This window comes from Suricata suricatta, chromosome 1 (assembly GCF_006229205.1).
Source record: "Suricata suricatta isolate VVHF042 chromosome 1, meerkat_22Aug2017_6uvM2_HiC, whole genome shotgun sequence".
In the NCBI taxonomy this organism is placed as follows: Eukaryota; Metazoa; Chordata; class Mammalia; order Carnivora; family Herpestidae; genus Suricata; species Suricata suricatta.
Window position 1 is genome coordinate 160,594,879 of NC_043700.1, and position 9,575 is coordinate 160,604,453.

At 38.8% G+C, this 9,575-nt stretch overlaps 1 protein-coding gene across 1 annotated transcript in view; it reads right to left on the bottom strand.

The window, feature by feature from the left end:
* The window catches only part of SLC30A9 (solute carrier family 30 member 9), an 81,118-nt gene that overhangs the window by 71,164 nt on the left and 379 nt on the right, over nt 1-9,575 (bottom strand). The gene's annotated exons all lie outside the window — the stretch shown is intronic.

Sequence of the window (9,575 nt, forward strand, 5' to 3'; positions counted from 1 at the left end):
TTAAACCAACAATCATAAGGATACTAGCTGGGCATGAGGAAAGCATAGAAAACCAGGAAGTCCCTTAACACAGAGATAAAAGACCTAAGCGATAGGCTGAAACTCAAAAATGCTATATCTGAGATGCAAAATAACTGGACATAGTAATGACAAAGACGGAAGAAGCAAAGGAACAAGTAAGTCATACAGAAGGTAAAATGGTGAAGAATAATAAGCCTGAAGAGGGAAAGAAAAATATTGAATCACAAATGTAGACATAGGGTATACAGCGACTCCATAAAGCATAGTAACATTCGTAAGATGGGAGATCCAGAATAAGGAAAATTTCAGCAAATAATAGCTAAAAACTTCCCTAATCTGGGAAAGGAAACAGATATCCAAGTCCAAGAGGCACAGAAACCTCCCATCAAAATCAACAAAAGCAGTCCAGAAACAAGGTATCATAATAAAATCTACAAGATAAAAACATAAGGGAAGAATCCTAAAAGCAGCAAGGGAAAAGATAGCCCTGACCTACAAGAGAAGACAAATAAGGTTAGGAGCAGATCTCTCCACAGAAACTTGGCAGACCAGAAGGGAGAGGCATGATATATTCAATATGCAGCCAAGAATACTTTATCCAGCATGGCTATCATTCAGAATAGGAGACAAAGAGTTTCTGAACAAAAACCAAGGGAGTTCATGACCACTAAACCAGTCCTGCAAGAACTATTAAGGGGACTCTTTGAGCGGGAAGGACAGACCAAAAGCAACAAAGACTAGAAAGGAACAAAGAAACTCTCCAGAAACACTGACATTACAGGTAATACAATTCATACTGTATTTACAGGCAGGCACTAAATTCATATCAGTAATCACTCTGTGAATGGACAAAAAAAAAAAATCCAAACCTATTTACATGCTACCTACAAGAGACTTATTTTAGACCTAAAGATACCTCTAGCTGGAAAGTGAGGGAATGGAAAACCATAGATTATGCTAGTAGTTATCAAAAGAAAGCTGCAGTAGCCATACTTTTATTATCAAACTAGATTTTAATCCAAAGACTGTAACAAGAGATGAAGAAAGCCTCTATATGATAATAAAGAGATCTATCGAACAAGAAGATCTAACAACTGCAAATACTTATGCCCTCAAGTTGGGAGTAACCAAATACATAAATCAATTAATGACAAACATAAAGAAACTCATTGATAATAATACAATAAACTAGGAACTTCTACACATTACCTACAGCAATGGACAGATCATCTAAGCAGAAAATCAACAAGGAAACAAAGGCTCTGAAGGACACATTGGACCAGATGGACTTAACAGATACATTCAGACTACTACATCCTAAAGCAGCAGAATACACATTCTTTTCCAGTGCGCATGAAACATTCTCCAGAGTAGATCACGTATGGGGTCTCAAATAGGCTTCAACAAGTATAAAAACTGAGGTCATACCATGCATATTTTCAAACCACAATGCTATGAAACTTGAAATTAACCACAAGAAAAAACTTGGAAAGACCACAAATACATGGAGGTTAAGCTCATCCTACTAAAATGGGAATGCAAACTGCTGCAGCCACTCTAGGAAACAGTATGGAGGTTCCTCAAAAAATTAAAAATAGAACTGCCCTACAACCCGGCAACTGCACTACTAGGTATTTACCCAAGGGACACAGGTGTGCTGTTTCGAAGGGACACACGCACTCGAATGTTTACAGCAGCATTATCAACAAGAGCCGAAGTTTGGAAAGAGCCCAAATGTCCATCAACAGATGAATGGCTAAAGAAGATGTGGTGTGTATACACACACACACACACACACACACACACACACACACACACACAATGGAGTATTACTCAGCAATCAAAAAGAATGAAATCTTGCCATTTGCAGTTATGTGGATGGAACAAGAGGGTATTATGCTAAGCATAATTAGTCAGAGAAAGACAAATATCATATGACTCCACTCACATGAGGACTTTAAGATACAAACAGAAGGGAAGCAAAACTAATATAAAACAGGGAGGCAGACAAAACAGAAGAGACTCTTAAATATAAAGAACAGAGGGTTGCTGGAAGTGTTGTGGGAGGGGACATAAGCTAAATGGGGAAGGGGCATTAAGGAATTATTCCTGAAATTACTGTTGCACCATATGCTAATTAACTTGGATGTAAATTTAAAAATAGATTATTAAAAAAACTCAAGTGGAAAATACACCTAAAAATTTAAAGGCCAGTAACATACAGTTTGAACTGTAATGATTGTACGATTGTTTCAGGATTATAAAACTTCTGTCTAAAAGAAGTTAATAAAAAGTGTATTATGGTAAAAAAAAAAGTCATCCAACTAAAAAAAATGAATGGGTTAACCAGAAAATTAAAAAAATTAAAATATATTTAGAAGCAAATGAAAATGAAAACATGGCAGTTCAAAACCTTTGGGATGCAGCAAAATCGGTCCTAAGAAGGAAGCATATAGCAATACAGGTCTACCTCAAAAAGGAAAAAAAGTCTGAGATATACAACCTAACCTTCACCTGTAAGAGGTAGAAAAGGAACAACAAATAAAGCCTAGAGCCAGCAGAAGAGATAAACTAAGGATCAGTGCAGAAATAAATGGTACAGAAACAAAAAAAAAAAACCAGTAGAACAGATCAATGAAACTAGTAGCTGGTTCTTTGAAAGAATGAATAAAACTGGTATACCCCCCCCAGCCAGGTTTATCAAAAAGAAAAGAGGAAGCACCCAAATAAATAAAAGCACAAATGAAAGAGGAGAGATTACAACCAACATCACAGAAATACAATTAAGGGGCACCCAGGTGGCTCAGTCGGTTAAGCAGCCGGCTTTGGCTCAGGTCATGATCTCACAGTTCATGGGTTCGAGCCCCGCGTCGGGCTCTGTGCTGACAGCTCAGAGCCTGCCTGGAGCCTGCTTCCGGTTCTGTGTCTCCCACTCTCTCTGACCCTCCCCTGCTCTCGCTGTCTCTGTCTCTCAAAAATAAATAAAAAACATTAAAAAAAAAGAAATACAACTAAAAGAGAATATTATGTTATTTTTAATTTTTTGAGGAACCTCCATACTGTTTTCCAGTCACTGCACTAGTTTGCATTCTCACCAAGAGTACAAAAGTGTTCCCCTTTCTCCACATCCTCACCAGCATCTGTTGTTCCCTTTATTAATCTTAGCCATTCTGACAGGTGTGAGTTGGTACCTCATTGTGGTTTTGATTTGTATTTCTCCGATGATAAATGATGTTGAGCATCTTTTCCTGTGTCTATTAATCATCTGAATGTCTTCTTTGCAAGAATGTCTATTCATGTCTTCTGCCCATTTCTTCACTGGATTGTTTTTTGGGTGTTGAATTTGATAAGTTCTTCACAGATTTTGGATAACCCTTTATCCAATATGTCATTTGCAAATATCTTCTCCCATTCCATAGTCCACCTTTTAGTTTTGTTGATTGTTCCCATCACTATGCAGCAGCTTTTTATCTTGATGAGATCCCGATAATTCATTTTTGCTTTGGGTTCCCTTGCCTTCAGAGACATGTCTAGAAAGATGGTGCTATGGCCAAAGTCAAAGAGGTTGCTGCCTGTTGTCTCCTATGGGACTTTGATGTTTTCCTGTCTCACATTTAGGTCTTTCATCCATTTTGAATTTATTTTTGTGTGTGGAGTAAGAAAGTGGTCCAGGTTCATTCTTCTGCATGTCATCTCCAATTTTCCCAGTACAATTTCCTGAAAAAACTGTCTTTTTTCCACTGGATATTCTTTCTTGCTTTGTCGAAGATTAGTCAGTCATATGATCTTGGGTCCATTTCTGGGTTTTCTATTCTGTTCCACTAATCTATGTGTCTGTTCTTGTGCTAGTACTATACTGTCTTAATGATCACAGCTTTGCAATACAGCTTGAAGTCCAGAATCGTGATGCTTCCAGCTTTGCTTTTCTTTTTCAGAATTGCTTTGGCTATTTGGGGTATTTTGTTCCGTACAAGTCTTAGGACTGTTTGTTCTAGCTCTGTGAAGAATACTAGTGTTATTTTCATAGGGGTTGCACTGAATATATAGACTGCTTTACGTAGTATAGATATTTTAACAATATTTTTTCTTCCAATCCATGAGCATGAAACGTTTTTCCATTTCTTTGTGTTTTCTTCAATTTCTTACATAAGCTTTCTATAGTTTTCAGCATACAGATCATTTACCTCTTTGGTTAGGTTGATCCCTAGGTATCATATGGTTTTTGCGTTAACTGTAAATGGGATCAATTCTTGGATTTCTCCTTCTACTGCTTCATTATCGGTGTATAGAAATTCAACTGAGGGGTGACTAGGAGGCTCAGTTGGTTGAGCATCTGACTTTGACTCAGGTCATGATCTCACAGTTCATTGGTTTGGGCACCGTGTCAGGCTCTGTGCTGACAGCTCAGAGCCTGGAGCCTGCTTTGGATTCTGTGCCTCCCTTTCTCTCTGCCCCTCTCCCTGCTCACACTCTGTCTCTATCAAAAATGATTAAACATTAAAATTTTTTTAATTAAAAAAGTTGTTTTTTAATTTAAAAAATGCAACTGATTTCTGTAGGCTGATTTTATATCCTGTGACTTTGTTAAATTCACAGATCAGTTCTGGCAGTTTTTTGATGGATCATTCAGGTTTTCCATTAGAGTATCCTATCATCTATGCAGAGTGAAAGCTTGACTTCTTCCTTGCTGAATTTGGGTGCCTTTTATTTCTTTTTGTCTGAAAAAATTAAAAATAGAACTACCATATGACCCCACAATTGCACTACTAGGTATTTATTCAAAGGATACAAAAATGATGGTTGAAAGGGCACACACACTCCAATGTTAATAGCAGCACCATCAACAATAACCAAATTATGGAAAGAGCCCAAATGTCCATCAACTACTGAGTAGATAAAGATGAATGGAATATTACTCGGTGATCAAAAAGAATAAAATCTTGCCATCTGCAACAACATGGATAGAACTAGAGTGCACTGCTAAGCAAATCAGTCATTCAGAGAAAAACTGTCATGATTTCACTCAGATGTGGAATTTAAGAAACAAAATGATGAACACAGGAGAAGGGAAGGAAAAGATAAAAAGAGGGAGGCAAACCATAAGAGACTCTTCAATACAAAAACAAACTGAGGGTCACTGAAGGGGAGGTGGATGGGGGAGGGGCTAAACGGATGATGGTCATTAAAGGAGGGTTGGGATGAGCGCTAGGTGTTATGTGGAAGTGATGAATCACTGGGTTCCAGTCTTTAAACCAATACTACACTATATGTTAACTACCTTACATTTCAATAAAAATTAATTAACTAATTAATTTTTAAAAAGAGAATGGGACGCCTGGGTGGCTCAGTCAGTTAAGTGCCCAGCTTCAGCTCAGGTCATGATCTCACAGTTTGTGGGTTTAAGTCCCGCGTCGGGCTCTGTGCTGACAGCTAGCTCAGAGCCTGGAACCTGCCTCAGATTCTGTGTCTCTCTCTCTCTCTGACCCTCCCCTGCTCACGCTGTCTCTGTCTCTCAAAAATGAATAAAAAACATTAAAAAATAAAATTAAATAGAGATTATGAAAAGTTATATGCCAACAAATTGGGCAATGGGGAAGAAATGGATAAATTCCTAGAAATATATAAATGGCCAAAACTGAAAATTTGAACAGACTCATAACCAACAAGAAATTGAATAATCAACAATCTTCCAACAAACAAAAGTACAGGGCCAGATGGCTTCCTGGGGGAATCCTACCAAACTTTTTTTTTAATGTTTATTTAATTTTGAGAGAGAGAGAGAGACAGAGCACGAGCAGGGGGGAGGGCAAAGAGAGGAGACACAGAATCCAAAACAAGCTCCAGGCTCTAAACTGTCAGCACAGAACCCAATGTGGGGCTTGAACTCTTAACCAACTAAACCACCCAGGTGCCCCAGGAATCCTACCAAACATTTAAAGAAGAGTTAAGTTTAAAGGATTGTGTTTGGGGTGGCTGAGTGGTTCAGCTGGTTGAGCGTTCAACTCTTAATTTCAGCTCAGGTCACGATCTTGTGATTTGTGGGACAGAGCCCCACATGGAGCCCAGTGCAGGCACAGAGCCTGCTTGGGATTCTCTCTCTCCATCTGTCTCTGCCACTCTCCTGTCCCCACAGGAGTTGCATATATTCTTACTGTACTTTTTTTCTAGTTTTATCTAATAGTACAATAGCATTTTCTAAGGTCACTAAATATTGTTCAAAATTGATTTTTTATGTTGCATACATCACCAATGCATAATAAAGGCACCGTAATATATGTTTCCAACTCTCCATAACTAAAACTGTTATCAATTTATTACAATAAATAAATGAACATTGTAATACCTTATTTCTTTAAAGGAAATCATTTTAAATAGAATCATTGGATCAGAAAGTATAAGCTTTTAAAGTTTTTTTTTAAATGTTTATTTTGAGAGAGACAGCAAAAGCAGAGGAGGGGCAGAGAAAGGGAATGAGAGAATCCCAAGACATGGGATTGGATCTCATAAACCCTAAGATCATGACCTGGACGCTCAACAGACTGAGCCACCCAAGCACCCCTAAAGTTTTTTAATGTTTACTTATTTTTGAGAGAGAGAGAGACAGCACAAGCAGGGATGGGGCAGAGAGTGAGACACAGAATCTGAAGCAGGGTTCAGGCTCCAAGCTGTCAGCACAGAGCACAAAGAGGGTCTCGAACTCTGGAAGCACAAGATCATGACCTGAGCCGAAGTTGGACACTTACTGGACTGAGCCACAAAAGCAACCCTAGTTCCCTTTTTTTTTTTTTTAAGTGTTTATCTATTTTTGAGAGAGAGCCTGAGCAGGAGAGGCACAGAGAGAGATGGAGACGGAGGATCTGAAGCGGGCTCTGTGCTGACAGCAGAGAGCCTGATGTGGGGCTAGAACTCACAAATCCTGAGATCATGACCTGAGACTTTTCAGACGCTTAACCAACCACCCAGGTGCCCCCTTTGTATTCTTTTTATACAAAGAATAACTGACTTCTAAAACACTGCTCAACTGTATGTCCCAATCAGTAGTAAGAGAGTTCCTGCTTTCCTGTACTCCCAGTATGAAGCATCATTATGAAAATCTTACCTACTATGTGGCAAGCCATGAGTAGCAAATCCTTAATCTGATATTTCCATGCTTTTTGATAAGTATGGTACACTTCTGCATTTTTATTGACCACTTGAACTCCTTTATGAACTCTTCATTCATGTACTTTGCCCATTTACTGCAAGATACACTGGTTTGTAAAAATTCTTTATAAATTAGGGATACTAACTTTATAACTGCACTGTTCAACACAGTAGTCACTTTTCACTGGACACTTGAAATGTGGCTATTCTGAACTAAGATGTGCTGCATATAAGACGCATATTGAACTTCAAAGATTTAGTACAGAAAAATAATGTGAAATATCTCAATTTTTATCTTGATTACATATTGAAATATTTTGAAAATATTGGATATAATATACTAAAATTGGGGCGCCTCGGTAGATCAGTTGGTTAAGCCTCTGACTTCAGCTCAAGTGATGATCTCATGGTTTGTAGGTTCAGGGCCCACATTGGGTTCTCTGCTATCAGCAGACCTCTGCTTCGGATCCTCTGTTCTCTCTCTCTCTCTCTCTGCCTGTTCCCCAGTCTGGCGTGCATGCGCACTCGTGCTCTCTCTAAGATAAATATTAAAAAAGAACTAAAATGTATTAAAATTAACACTTTTTTTTTTTTACTGTTTCACATATGGCTATCAGACAACTCAAGATTACATACATGGCTCAATTATCTTTCTTTTGGACAGTGCTGCTCTAGAATATTGTTTTCCTTTTCACCTTTAAACTGAGCCTTCAGAGTACAGGCATTTCTCATTGTTAAGTATGCACACACAGCAACGGTTTCCCTTAAGGCTTCCTTCTCTCCCTATCCTTTGTAAGTTTTTCCTTTGTAAGTTTTTCCTCCGCCACAAAGGAATTTTAGAAACTTTCTTGACAAAGGAAAATATTCTTTTTAGAATTTTTTCCCAAAAATTCTTCAAATATCCCTTTATTTTTACATGCATCCAGTTACATAGTACTCTTTTTCTAAATGCTTTTAAAAAATTTACCATAATGCTTGTCCTTTTAAAAATTGTGTCAGTATTTCTGGAACTAAATTTCCACAAAGGCGGCTATTTTTAAAACCTACTGCATGTTTTCTAAGTGTGAAAACACATTTTAACTTTCTGGTGATAAACTTCCAAAGAACTTTGCAAGGTCATTCTGACGGATGAAGTAGGTATTATTATCTGTGGTTCACAGATGGATGAGACAAAGGCATACATAATTTTGGACATGATGACAGTTACAGAGTACAAATTACACTATTACAAATCCTTTCTACCAACACTTAAAGGGCAGTTTAGACTAAATTCAACAGCCAATATACCTAATTTAAGTGTAAAATGCCAAAATGGCTTGGGAAATAGAATCAACTATGCTAGAAGGTTTACCTAGGGATTTCGGGGTATGGTGTAATCAGATGATTCATTTTGTTCGTTAGTTTTATTGCCAATATAGAAAAACTCCACTTTTCTATCACCACCAAAAAGCCCCAAGAACGGTGATGTTAAAATTAACTCTTCTGAAATGTTCAGAGACAACTTACAAATTCATTGCAAATAAAACATACTAATCTAAGTTATTTGCACAGCAGAGGCGTTACTTTAAGGTATATACTTACAAACTTGAAAACCTTGGCCCAAATTCTAACTTTTCTGAGGTCACAAACACGCTACAAAGTTTTTCAAACATGAATTTTTGGGAAATGTTTCTGCAAGTCCTCTGCATACTCAAGAATCTGAGGAATGAGGCTAGGGGTGGACATGGTTCTGTGTTTTCCCCTCTTCGTTCTGATCACTTCTCGAGAGAGTCAAGCTAGAGCATGTCAAGTTATGGCAAAAATAGAGACAAGCCTCACTAAAACTTACAGGTTCACTGCTATTTTGGGAACTGTGGGTCAATTTAAATTAGAGTCAGAAAACAGTGCTGAAATGGATAAAAATTCGCGTCAACCACATTTTTCTGAGTTACAGTTCCAGTACACACATTCTCCCCAATAAGACTGTTCAACGGAACTTAAGAGTTTTTGCTTTTCAGCAATGGCCGTGGCACGGTCATGGGCTCATATTTAAGAATGATTCATAAATAATGAGGACACCCCCCTCCCAGCCCTGCCTACTTTCAGGAAATTTAAGGGGAAAAGCAGGGCAAGAAAATCTACTCGGCCAAAGTGCTCTATGAAAGGGAACTGGTGAGCTCGAAAGACCCTGGCACTCGGAGTCCGCAATTTCTCAGTGCCTGAAGGGAAAGGAGATTGTCACCGGGAGACAGCGCGAGGCACGCCTAGCGCTTTATTTGGCACAAAGTCGCTGGCTTCACGGATGCGACCAGGCCCGAGCGCCCCCCGCAAGTCTTGGCGGGGGTCGTGCTCGGGCCGTAGGCGAAACCAGGGTCTGGGAGACCGGTCCAGGGCCCCCCGCGGGCCGGGCGGGATGAACTGCAAAGGCGGAG